Below are 13401 nucleotides of genomic sequence, written 5' to 3'. Positions count from 1 at the left end.
GTGTTTCTGCTCCTGTAAGAAATCCCTTAGCCATATTGCTGTAAGAAAACCCAAGAAGAACGCATTGGTTTACTGTATTGGACTTTGGTGGTATTCATACTTTGGTCTGTTGGGGGATCCCTATCTGGTGTGTAGAAAAGTATATGTGTTATTTTTCTCCAGAAAAAAAGGTGGGTTTTGCTTTTACAAGTATATGTACATAATGCATATATGGAAGAAAAGCAAATTTGTTTTTATATTTGGATATATAATGTAATATATATATCATAATGAAATTATTCTAAAGTTCAAACAGTAAAATTAAAAAAGATACTTTTGGTCCCAAGTATTTCAGTGATATTCAATCTGTACTTGAAAACTGAGGAATGGAAGGAATAGACTGGGGTTCATGCTGGAACTGCATGGCTGCTGGCCTCCTTGCATTGAGGTTGCTGCTGCAGGGATGTTCTAGCCATGGTGAAGGGTAATGAGTGAGCAGATAGCAACAAGCATTCAGTCCTCATGTATAGGGTTCTGTGACAAACTTCAAAGAAACCCAGACGGCTTCTGTTAATGTTATTTCCCTATGAGGATGTTGGATTCAAGGAAGTTTAGGAACTTGGGTGTGGTCTAATAGGAGTTTTTATCTATGCTCTTTTCCACAAAGTTATACTTTGTGCACTAAGGCTTACTGACAACTGGAATGGAGGGGAATAATTAATAATATATATATACATATATATATATGTGTGTATATAATAACTATATATATATTTAGTAGGCTTACAAAATAGATTTTATGATGTTTTATAGGTATATATGTGTGTAATTTACTAATCCCATTCATGTATATGACACATATGCATTTATATGCTTATATACTAGCTAAATGTAGATTCCACATTTGGGAAAGAATATGGGATATTTTCTTTTTCTCTCCCCTTGCCCATTTTTGTTCCACTCATCCTTCTCCTCATCCCTTTGATCACATTTCCCTTACATTTTCAAGTCACATATATATGTATATATGTAATTATATATTTACAATTTATATTTTGCAGGTGAGAGAGAACACATGACACCTGCCTTCCTGAGTAGGTCTTATGTTGTATGGCATGTGATCCACCGGGTCTATTATTTTCTTGCAGATGATGTCATTTTGGTCCTCTTTATGGCTGAGTAGGACTCTGTTGTGTTTAGCTGCACCTGCATTTTTCTTTTTAATTCTACTGATACACTCCTACATTGATTCCATGCTTTGGTTATCATGAATAGTCAACAAGAAACATGGGCATGTATGCATGTCTAAGGTATGTTGGCTTAAATTACCGTATTTACTCAGGAACAGCACAGTTGTTTCATAATGCAGTTCTATTTTAGTATTTTGAGTCATATCCCTCCTTCTAATTTCCAAGTGCTGTGCTAGATTTTTATCTACACTCGTTGCTATTTTTAAATGTTTTTGTTAGTCTTTTGAGAATTTCATATTATCTTTTTGCACATATTTACCTCCCTCCTGTCCTCCAAGAGACGCAGTCCCTTCCCTACATGCCCAGCTCTGTGACTTCTTTTCATTGACTTCTTTTTTCCCCCCATCTTTATTAACTTGGTATTTCTTATTTACATTTTAATTGTTATTCCCTTTCCCTGTCTCCGAGCCAACACCCCAGTAGTGTTCCCCTCCCCATCCTCCCACTATTACCACCCTCCCTCCAACAATCATGTTCACTGGGGATTCAGTCTTAGCAGGACCCAGGGCTTCCCCTTCCACTGGTGCTCTTACTAGGCTATTCATTGCTACCTATGAGGTCAGAGTCCAGGGTCAGTCCATGTATAGTCTTTGGGGAGTGGCTTAGTCCCTGGAAGCTCTGGTTGGTTGGCATTGTTGTTCATATGGGGTTTCAAGCCCCTTCAAGCTCTTTCAGTCCTTTCTAAGATTCCTTCAACGGAGGTCCCATTCTCAGTTCAGTGGTTTGCTGTTGGTATTCGCCTATGTATTTGCTGTATTCTGGCTGTGTCTCTCAGGAGAGATCTACATCCGGTTCCTGTCAGCCCGCACTTCTTTCTTCATCCATCTTATCTACTTTGGTGGATGTATATGTGTGGGCCACATGTGGGGCAGCCTCTGAATGGGTGTTCCTTCTGCCTCTGTTCTAAACTTTGCCTCCCTATTCCCTCCCAAGGGTATTCTTGTTCCCCTTTTTAAAGAAGGAGTGAAGCATTCACATTTTGGTTATCCTTCTTGAGTTTCATGTGTTCTGTGCATCGAGGGTAATTCAAGCATTTGGGCTAATAGCCACTTATCAATGAGTGCATACCATGTGTGCTTTTCTGTGATTGGGTTACCTCACACAGGATGATATTGTCCAGTTCCCTCCATTTGCCTATGAATTTCATAAAGTCATTGTTTTTGATAGCTGAGTAATATTCCATTGTGTAGATGTACCACATTTTCTGTACCCATTCCTCGGTTGAAGGGCATCTGGGTTCTTTCCAGCTTCTGGCTATTATAAATAAGGCTGCGATGAACATAGTGGAGCACGTGTCTTTTTTATATGTTGGGGCATCTTTTGGTTATATGCCCAAGAGAGGTATAGTTGGATCCTCAGGTAGTTCAATGTTCAATTTTCTGGGGAACCTCCAGACTGACTTCCAGAATGGTTGTACCAGTCTGCAATCCCACCAACAATGGAGGAGTGTTCCTCTTTCTCCACATCCTCGCCAGCATCTGCTATCACCTGAGTTTTTGATCTTAGCCATTGTCAGTGGTGTGAGGTGGAATCTCAGGGTTGTTTTGATTTGCATTTCCCTTATGACTAAAGATGTTGACCATTTCTTTAGGTGTTTCTCAGCATTCGGCATTCCTCAGCTGTGAATTCTTTGTTTAGCTCTGAACCCCATTTTTAATAGGGTTATTTGTCTCCCTGCGGTCTAACTTCTTGAGTTCTTTGTATATTTTGGATATAAGCCCTCTATCAGTTGTAGGATTGGTAAAGATCTTTTCCCAATCTGTTGGTTGCCATTTTGTCCTAACAACAGTGTTCTTTGCCTTACAGAAGCTTTGCAGTTTTATGAGATCCCATTTGTCCATTCTTGTTCTTAGAGCATAAGCCATTGATATTTTGTTTAGGAAATTTTCTCCAGTGCCCATGTGTTTGAGATTCTTCCCTAGTTTTTCTTCTATTAGTTTGAGTGTATCTGGTTTGATGTGGAGGTCCTTGATCCACTTGGATTTAAGCTTTGTACAGGGTGATAAGAATGGATCAATCTGTGATCTTCTACATGTTGACTTCCAGTTGAACCAGCACCATTTGCTGAAAATGCTATCTTTTTTCCATTCGATGGTTTTGGCTTGTTTGTCAAAAATCAAATGACCATCGGTGTGCGGGTTCATTCCTGGGTCTTCCATTTTATTCCACTGGTCTATCTGTCTCTCTCTGTACCAATACTATGCAGTTTTTATCACTATTTCTCTATAACACTGCTTGAGTTCAGGGATAGTCATTCCTCCAGAAGTCCTTTTATTGTTGAGGATAGTTTTAGCTATCCTGAGTTTTTTGTTATTCCAGATGAATTTGCAAATTGTTCTGTCTAACTCTTTGAAGAATTGGATTGGTATTTTGATGCGGATTACATTGAATCTGTAGATCGCTTTTGGTAAAATGGCCATTTTTACTATATTAATCCTGCCAATCCATGAGCATGGGAGATCTTTCCATCTTCTGAGGGCTTCCTCAATTTCTTCCTTCAGAGGCTTGAAGTTCTTATTGTACAGATTTTAGACTTGCTTGGTTAGAGTCACTCCGAGGTATTTTATATTATTTGGGACTATTATGAAGGGTGTCATTTCCCTAATTTCTTTCTCGGCTTGTTTCTCTTTTGTGTAGAGGAAGGCTACTGATTTATTTGAGTTAATTTTATACCCAGCCTCTTTGCTGAAGTTGTTTATCAGCTTCAGTAGTTCTCTGGTGGAACTTTTGGGATCACTTAAATATACTATCATATCATCTGCAAATAGTGATATTTTGACTTCTTCTTTTCTGATCTGTATCCCCTTGACCTCCTTTTGTTGTCTGATTGCTCTGGCTAGAACTTCAAGAACTATATTGAATAAGTAGGGAGAGAGTGGGCAGCCTTGTCTAGTCCCTGATTTTAGTGGGATTGCTTCAAATTTCTCTCCATTTAGTTTAATATTAGCTACTGGTTTGCTGTATATGGCTTTTACTATGTTTAGTAGGTATGTGCCTTGAATTCCTATTCTTTCCAGGACTTTTATCATGGTGTTGAATTTTGTCAAATGCTTTCTCAGCATCTAATCAAATGATCGTATGGTTTTTATCTTTCAGTTTGTTTATATAGTGGATTACGTTGATGGTTTTCCGTATATTAAACCATCCCTGCATGCCTGGAATGAAGCCTACTTGATCATGGTGGATGATTGTTTTGATGTGCTCTAGGATTTGGTTTGCAATAATTTTATTGAGTAATTTTGCATCGATATTCATAATGGAAATTGGTCTGAAGTTCTCTTTCTTGTTGGGTCTTTGTGTGGTTTAGGTATAAGAGTAATTGTGGCTTCATAGAAGGAATTCGGTTGCACTCCATCTGTTTCAATTTTGTGGAATAGTTTGGATCATATTGGTATGAGGTCTTCTATGAAGGTCTGATAGAATTCTGCACTAAACCCGTCTGGACCTGGGCTCTTTTTGGTTGGGAGATCTTTAATGACTGCTTCTATTTCTTTAGGAGTTATGGGGTTGTTTAACTGGTTTATCTGTTCCTGATTTAACTTTGGTACCTAGTATCTGTCTCGGAAATTGTCCATTTCCTCCAGATTTTCAATTTTGTTGAATGTATGCTTTTGTAGTAATTAATTTTTTTGTAGTGGATGATTTTTTTGAATTTCCTCTGATTCTGTAGTTATGTCTCCCTTTTCATTTCTGATTTGGTTAATTTGGATACACTCTCTGTGTCCTCTGGTTATTCTAGCTAAGGGTTTTTCTATCTTGTTGGTTTTCTCAACGAACTACCTTTTGGTTCTGTTGATTCTTTGTATAGTCCTTTTTGTTTCTACTTGGTTGGTTTCAGCTCTGAGTTTGATTATTTCCTGCCTTCTACTCCTCCTGAGTGTATTTGCTTCTTTTTGAGCTTTTAGGTGTGCTGTCAAGCTGCTGACATATGCTCTCTCCTGTTTCTTTCTGCAGGCACTCAGAGTTTTCCTTTTTTCACCACTTTCATTGTGTCCCCTAAGTTTGGGAATGTTGTATCTTTATTTTCATTAAATTCTAAGAAGTCTTTAATTTTTTTTTATTTCTTCCTTGACCAGGTTATCATTGAGTAGAGCATTGTTCAGCTTCCATGTATATGTGGGCGTTCTTCCCTTATTGCTATTGAAGACCAACTTTAGCCCGTGGTGGTCTGATAGGATGCATGGGATTATTTCTACCTTTCTGTATCTGTTGAGGCCTGTTTTATGACTGATTATATGGTCACTTTTGGAGAAAGTACCATGAGGTGGTGACAAGAAGGTATATACTCTTGTTTTAGGATAGAATGTTCTATTAATATCTATTAAGTCCATTTGGTTCATGACTTCCCTTAGTCTGTCTATGTCTCTGTTCAATTCCTGTTTCCATGATCTGTCCATTGATGAGAGTGGGGTGTTGAAATCTCCTACTCTTATTGTGTGAGGTGCAATGTATGCTTTGAGCTTTATTAAGGTTTACTTTATATATGTAGGTGCCCTTGTATTTGGATCATAGATATTTAGGATTGAGAGTTCATCTTGGTGGATTTTTCCTTTCATGAATATGAAGTGACCTTCCTTATCTTTTTTGATGACTTTTAGTTGAAAATTGATTTTATTTGATATTAGAATGGCTACTCCAGCTTGCTTCTTCTGACCATTTGCTTGGAAAGTTGTTTTCCAGCCTTTCACTCTGAGGTAGTGTCTGTCTTTGTCTCTGAGGTGTGTTTCCTGTAGGCAGCAGAATGCAGGGTCCTCATTGTGTATCCAGTTTGTTAATCTATATCTTTTTATTGGGGAGTTGAGACCATTGATGTTGAGAGATATTAAGGAATAGTGATTATTGCTTCCTGTTATATTCATATTTGGATGTGAGGTTGTGTTTGTGTGCTTTTCTTCTCTTTGTTTTGTTGCCAAGACGATTAGTTTCTTGCTTTTTCTAGGGTGTAGCTTGCCTCCTTATGTTGGGCTTTACCATTTATTATCCTTTGTAGGGCTGGATTTGTAGAAAGATATTGTGTAAATTTGGTTTTGTCATGGAATATCTTGGTTTCTCCATCTATGTTAATTGAGAGTTTTGCAGGATACAGTAACCTGGGCTGGCATTTGTGTTTTCTCAGGGTCTGTATGACATCTGTCCAGGATCTTCTGGCTTTCATAGTCTCTGGCGAGAAGTCTGGTGTGATTCTGATAGGTCTGACTTTATATGTTAATTGACCTTTTTCCCTTACTGCTTTTAATATTCTTAAAATTTGTTTTGCTCATTTGGTGTTTTGACTATTATGTGGCAGAAGGAGTTTCTTTTCTGGTCAATCTATTTGGAGTTCTGTAGGCTTCTTGTATGTTTATGGGCATCTCTTTCTTCATGTTAGGGAAGTTTTTTTCTATGATTTTGTTGAAGATATTTGTTGTTCCTTTGAGCTGAGAGTCTTCACTCTCTTCTATACCTATTATCCTTAGGTTTGATCTTCTCATTGTGTCCTGGATTACCTGTATGTTTTGGACCAGTAGCTTTTTCTCTTTTACGTTATCTTTGACAGTTGTGTCAATAATTTCTATGGAATCTTCTGCTCCTGAGATTCTCTCTTCTATCTCTTGTATTCTGTTGGTGATGCTTGTATCTACAGCTCCTTGTCTCTTCCTTTGATTTTCTATATCCAGGGTTGTCTCCCTTTATGCTTTCTTTATTGCTTCTATTTCCATTTTTATTTCCTTCACCTGTTTGATTGTGTTTTCCTGGAATTCTTTTAGGGATTTTTGTGATTCCTCTCTATAGGCTTCTACTTGTTTATGTTTTCCTGCGTTTCTCTAAGGTAGTTCTTCACGTCTTTCTTGAAGTCCTCCATCATCATGATCAAATGTGATTTTAAATCTAGATCATGCTTTTCTGGTGTGTTTGGATATTCAGTGTTTGTTTTGGTGGGAGATTTGGGCTCTGATGATGCCATGTAGTCTTGGTTTCTGTTGCTTGGGTTCCTGAGCTTGCCTCTCGACATCAGGTTGTCTCGGTGTTACCTTGTTTTGCTATTTCTGACAGTGGCTAGACCATCTTATAGGCCTGTGTGTCGGGAGTGCTGTAGACCTGTTTTCCTGTTTTCTTTCAGCCAGTTATGGGGACAGAGTGTTCTGCTTTCCTGTGTAGTCTTTTCTGTCTACTGGTCTTCAGCTGTTCCTGTGGGTGTGTGTCCTGAGTCCACCAGGCAGGTCACTTGGAGCAGAAAAGTTGGTCTTACCTCTGATCTCAGGCCTGAAGTTATTTCTGGTGGGTTGCGATTCAGCTCTTCGTGAGGGCAGCAACCAGAAGGGCTTGCCCCGCCTTTTCTTGGTCCCTTGTGCACCGGCGTCCCAGATGGCATTAGTTGTTTTCCTCTAGAGTCCGAAATGTGGGCAAAGTGTAGTCTCTTCTGTTTTCCCATGCGTGTCTGCCCCTCTGAAGGTTTAGCTCTCCCTCCCACGGGATTTATGTGCAGGAAGCTCTTGACCAGGTCCCTTCAGATCCAAGCTGTGTCTGGACTGAAGGGGACCTGCTGCTTGAGTGCCCCTATCTTCCTGTTACCAGAGGCCCTATATACTTTCCTCTTGGGTCAGGGATGTAGGGAGGGGTGGACTCTCAGGAGTGCCCACCTGCCTGGGTGGTAAGCTCTCTTTCCCATGGGGTTTGGGAGCAGGGAGCTGTGGGCCAGGATCAGCGAGGTTCGGGCTCCAGCTAAAAACTGGAAGTGTCTGGTCCCAGAGGAATTTTGCCTCTGTGTGTCCTGAGTCTACCAGGCAGGTCACTTTGAGCAGAAAAGTTAGTCTTACCTCTGGTCCCAGGCCTGAAGTTGCTCCTTGACTTCTTTTCTTAATGATAACCATTTTGACCAAATGAACTAGAATCTCAATGCAGTTTTAATTCGCATTTACTTTGATGGTTAATGATATTGGACACATTATGACATATTTATTGAATGGTTTTGTTTTCTTCTTTTGAGAACTGTGGGAAATGTGTGTGGGATGAGGTATAATTGTAAAGAAATACAATGTTCTGGGGAACATTAAAAGATGGAAAAGCATTAAAATCACCCTTAGCACGTATTTTATGAGAGTTCATTACCAGCAGAATGTTCATTGAGAAGAGCCATTTTTCTTCAGAAGGATTACTTAGGAAATGTGTTTAGTTGATTTTACTATTGACAATAAAAATCCCAATGCAGTAGACAAGTAGTATTGGCCAAAGCCCTGACTTTGATAAGCTTCAGAGAATGAAAACATGAACTCGAAAATATACTTTCCTTCAGGTCAAATTATCTCAGGCATTTTGTCACAGGAAAGCTAACAGGAACAAACATTTAAATGCCTGTTTGTACAAAGAGGGTAATGTAAGTGCTCCAGATTCACATGCAGAAGGGTTAAAAACTGGAGAGTTTCATTCAAGATCCCCTAGACTGCTATTTTTTCTTATAAGTAAACCATGACTAAAGCCATCTTTATTCTTTATCTTTTAATAAGATATAGATTTCAACATATACAATTGCATCTACATATTATCTAGCAAATTTCATTTTATTCTGCTTTTCTAAATTCAGATCCAAGAGGTCTTTGCATCACTAATCTTGTATCATGTGTCTGATTTATTTTGAGTGACCATATATCCACCCTACAACAAGCTGAGGGGAACATTTCTATCTGTGGATTTTCACACAGAACCAGCAGACGCACTTTCACAGTTGTTCGTTCCTCACAGTCACTCTCCCTTTCACCACACTGTTTACCATGCATGAGTCAAGTGGAAACTCCCCAGGAGACAGAGTGGGTTTTCGACATGTATGAGTAGTATGAATATTCTAAGAGTACTTTTGTATTTCACCTAAAACATCTATGGGGCCAGCATAAGAACCTGTTAAATTCACAGCTTTATATCTCACCAGTGAGCAGACCTGCACAGCGCATCTCAGCAGTGAAAAGGCATGGGGATATTGCAGTTTGCTCCTGTGGAATACTAGATATAAGGTTCGTTTTAGGTCTTGAGCATATCACTGAGTGTACGTTCAAAGGGTATGACTTCAGTGTATCAAAGAAATTCACTGTGTCATTCTTGTGTTACTTTTCACATCAGGGAAGGTATGGAGTAAATGATCTGTCCATCAACGTGTGTGTGTGTGTGTGTGTGTGTGTGTGTGTGTGTGTGTTTCCAGCACATTATTACTCAGTGTCTTCCTGAAAGGTTCTTATTTCTGTTTCTTCACTTTACATATGAAGCATACCCATACCTCTGCCCACTTTTACCAGGCCTGCAGTACCAGAAACATATAGGTTAGATTCCTCCCATTCCCCTGCTTAATGTATCCTGTAAGGTACCTCCAGATGCTCTGAGGCATGCAGTGCTCCCTGAGTTCCATTGTCTAACCCAAGGCTGCCCACTAGAGGTCTATTGCACCAAAAATATTCAGAGACAAACAGATGGCTAAAGGTCAGCTTAAGAACACAATCAACAAAAACCAGGACAATATGGCATCTTCAGAGCACAGCTTTCCTATCACAGGAAGCCCTGGATATCCTAAGAGAACTAAAGCACGAGAAAGTGACCTTAAATCAATTCTTATAAAGATGATAGAGGCCTTTAAAGTGGCAACAAATCCCTTAAAGAAATACAGTAAAGTACAACTAAAGAGGTGAAGGAAATGAGTAAAATTGTTCAAGATCAGAAAATGGAAATAGAAGCAATAAACAAAAACACCAACCAAGGTAATCCTGGAAATGGTAAACATAGGCAAGAAAACAGAAATAACAGAGACAAGCATCACCAACAGAATACAAGAGATGGAAGAGACAATCTCAGGTACAGAAGAGTCAATAGGAGAAATGAATACATCAGTCAAAGAAAATGCAAAATACAAAAAAATTATCCTAGCACAAAGCACTAGGCCAAACATAAGAAGGAATAGGAATAGAAGAAGATGAAGAGTCTCAGTTCCGAGGACCAGAAAATATTTTCAACAAAATAATAGAAGAAAAATTTCTCAACCTAAAGAATGAGATGCCTATAAACATACCAGAAGCTTTCAAAACAGCAATGAATTTGACCAGAAAAGAAAGTCCTCCACTTAACAATCAAAGGAACAAAGAAAGAATATTAAAAGCTGCAAGGTAATAAGGCTAAGTAACATACAGAATTCTCAACAAAGACTGGAAAATGAGAAGGGCCTAGACAGATATCTTGCAGCTTCTAAGGAACTACAGTTGCCAACATAAACTATTATATCCAGCAAAACTCCCAATCATCATAGATGGAGAAAACAAGATATTCCAAGACAAAAAATCACATCTATTCATAAATCCAGCCCTGCAGAAAATAATAAAAGGAAAACAGAATATAAATAATTGCAAAAAGCGAACACACACACACACACACACACACACAGAGAGAGAGAGAGAGAGAGAAAGAGAGAGAGAGCTAACATGAAAATAACAAGAATTAACAATTATTGGTACTTAAATGGACTCAATTCCCCAATAAAAAGACATAGGCTAATAAATGAATACAAAAATAGGATCCATCATTCTGCTGTATATTAAAAAGTACACCTTAGCAACAAAGATAGATATTACCTTAAGGTAAAGGGCTGGAAAAAATTTTCTAAGCCAGTGGACCCAAGAAGCAAGCTGGAGGAACCATTCTAATATCTAATAAATAGACTTTCAACCAAAATTAATTAAAAGAGATGGGGAAGGGTACTTCATACTCATCAAAGGGAAAAAAATGAATGTGACATCTCAATTTTGAACATCTATGCCCTAAATGCAAGAGCACCCACATTTATAAAAGAAAGATTACTAAAACTTAAACCACACATTCAACTCCACACATTAATAATGGGAGAAATCAACACCCCACTCTCACCAACTGACAGGCCATTAAGACAGAGCTAAACAGAGAAATAATGAAACTAACAAACATTATGACTCAAATGGACCTAACAGATGTCTACAGAATGTTTCACCCAGGTCATAGCACTCAGTGCATTCAAAAAGAAATTAGAGAGTTTTCAAATTAATGATTTAAAAGTACACCTGAAAGGTCTAGAACAAAAATAAGCAAACACACCCAAGAGGAATAGATGGCAGAAAATAATCAAACTAATGCTTGAAATCAGTTAGAAACAAGGAGAATAATAGAAAGAATCAACAACACCCAGCAAGATAGACAAACCCTTGGCCAAACTAACTAAAAGGCAGAGAGACACTATTCAAATCAACAAATCAGAAATGAGAAGGGAGAAATATCAACAGACATTGAGGAAATTCAAAGAATCATCAGATCTCATGTAAAAAGCCTGTACTCCAGAAAATTGGAAAAATCTTAAAGAAATGGATGATTTTCTAGGCAGATAGCACTTACCAAAGTTAAACCAAGGTCAGTTAAACTGAGCATCGCGCGAGGGACGCTGCCACCTCCTCCCACTCAGCAGCCCTGTCCTCCCGCTCAGCCGTGCAGGTTGATCCACCAAAGCGATGGTTATGGAGAAGCCTAGTCCCCTGCTGGTTGGGTGGGAGTTTGTGCGACAGTGTTACACCCTGCTGAACCAGGTCTCAGACATGCTGCACAGATTTTATGGAAAGAACTCTTCCTATGCCCATGGGGGCTTGGATTCCAATGGTAAACCAGTGGTAAACCAGTCTACCGGCAGAAGGAAATCCACAGGAAAGTGACGTCACAAAACTTCACCAACTGCCACACCAAGATCTGCCACGTGGATGCTCACGCAACTCTGAATGCCCGAGTGGTGGCCCAAGTGATGGGGCTACTTTCCAACAACAACCAGGCTCTGCGGAGGTTCATGCAGACCTTTGTCCTTGCTCCTGAGGGCTCTGTTGCCAACACATTCTATGTTCACAACGACATCTTCAGATACCAAGATGAGGTCTTCAGTGGCTTTGTCACATAGCCTCAAAAGGAATCCAAGGAAGAATTAGAGGAACCCGAAGAAAGACAGCAGTCACCAGAGGTGGTTCCTGATGATTCTGGAACTTTCTATGATCAGACTGTCAGTAATGACTTGGAGGAACATTTAGAGAAGCCTTTTGTGGAACCGAACCAGAGCCAGAACCAGGGCCAGAGCCGGAACGGGAACCTGTGTCCGCCATCCAAGAGGACAAGCCTGAGCTGCATTGGAAAAAGCTGCTCCTGAGGATGTGCAGAAGAGTGCCTCCCCGGCCCCGGCAGAGGTGGCCCCAGCACAGGAGGACTTGAGGACATTTTCTTGGGCATCTGTGACGAGTAAGAACCTTCTTCCCAGTGGGCTGTTCCAGTGATGAGGACACCACCTCATGTGGTCAAAGTGCCAGCGTCACAACCGGGTCCAGAATCTAAGCCTGACTCTCAGATCCCATCACAAAGAAAGGTCTCAGAGAGGTCAGAGAGTTTGAGAGCAGCGGATCAATAAACCTCCTCAGAGAGGACCCCGACCGATTCGTGAGGCTGGTGAACCAGGACATGTGGAACGTCGAAGAATGGTGAGGCACCCTGACAGTCACCAGCTCTTCATTGGGAACCTGTCCATGAGGTTGACAAGTTGGAACTGAAGGATTTTTTTTCTCCTCAAATTATGGGAATGTGGTGGGGCTGCGCATTAACAGTGGTAGGAAGTTACCCAATCTCGGTTTTGTTGTTTGATAATTCTGAATCTGTTCAGAAGGTCCTTAATAATAGGCCCATCATGTTCCGAGGCGCGGTCTGCCTGAATGTGGAAGAGAAGACGACTCGAGCTGCCAGAGAAGGCAACCGCAGGGACAACCACCTTCGGGGACCTGGAGGCCCCCGTGGTGGGCCGAGTGGTGGGATGAGAGGCCCTCCCCGTGGAGGCTTGGTGCAGAAACCAGGCTTAGGCGTGGGCAGGGGGATTACAACTCCAAGGCAGTGAATTGCTTGGCTCAGATCTCCACACAGCACACAGCCCCGGCTCCTGCAGATTGGTGAATTCCTTCAACCAGCCTTGGTGTCTCGGAGTGTCTATTATAAACTGCTTGAGTTTGTACAATTTTAATTTCACTGTGTTCATGGTGTGTGCTCCCCAACCCCCTTTCCTCCCTTGACCTTTTAGTCCTTCATTCCCAGTTTTCCGGAATGATACTTTAGGAGGAATAGATTTGTAAAGAGGAAGAGGGAAGACTGATCTCCCTGCTCACTCTGCATACAC

At 40.3% G+C, this 13401-nt stretch overlaps 1 pseudogene; it reads left to right on the top strand.

The window, feature by feature from the left end:
- The first annotated feature begins 11716 nt into the window (after positions 1–11716).
- LOC116889413 lies at positions 11717–13195 on the top strand (annotated as a pseudogene).
- Positions 13196–13401: the final 206 nt, after the last annotated feature.

Source organism: Rattus rattus, chromosome 1, assembly GCF_011064425.1.
Source record: "Rattus rattus isolate New Zealand chromosome 1, Rrattus_CSIRO_v1, whole genome shotgun sequence".
NCBI classification, from domain to species: Eukaryota; Metazoa; Chordata; class Mammalia; order Rodentia; family Muridae; genus Rattus; species Rattus rattus.
The sequence above is the reverse complement of the archived record's forward strand: the minus strand, read 5'-3'. Positions and strand labels throughout refer to the sequence as shown.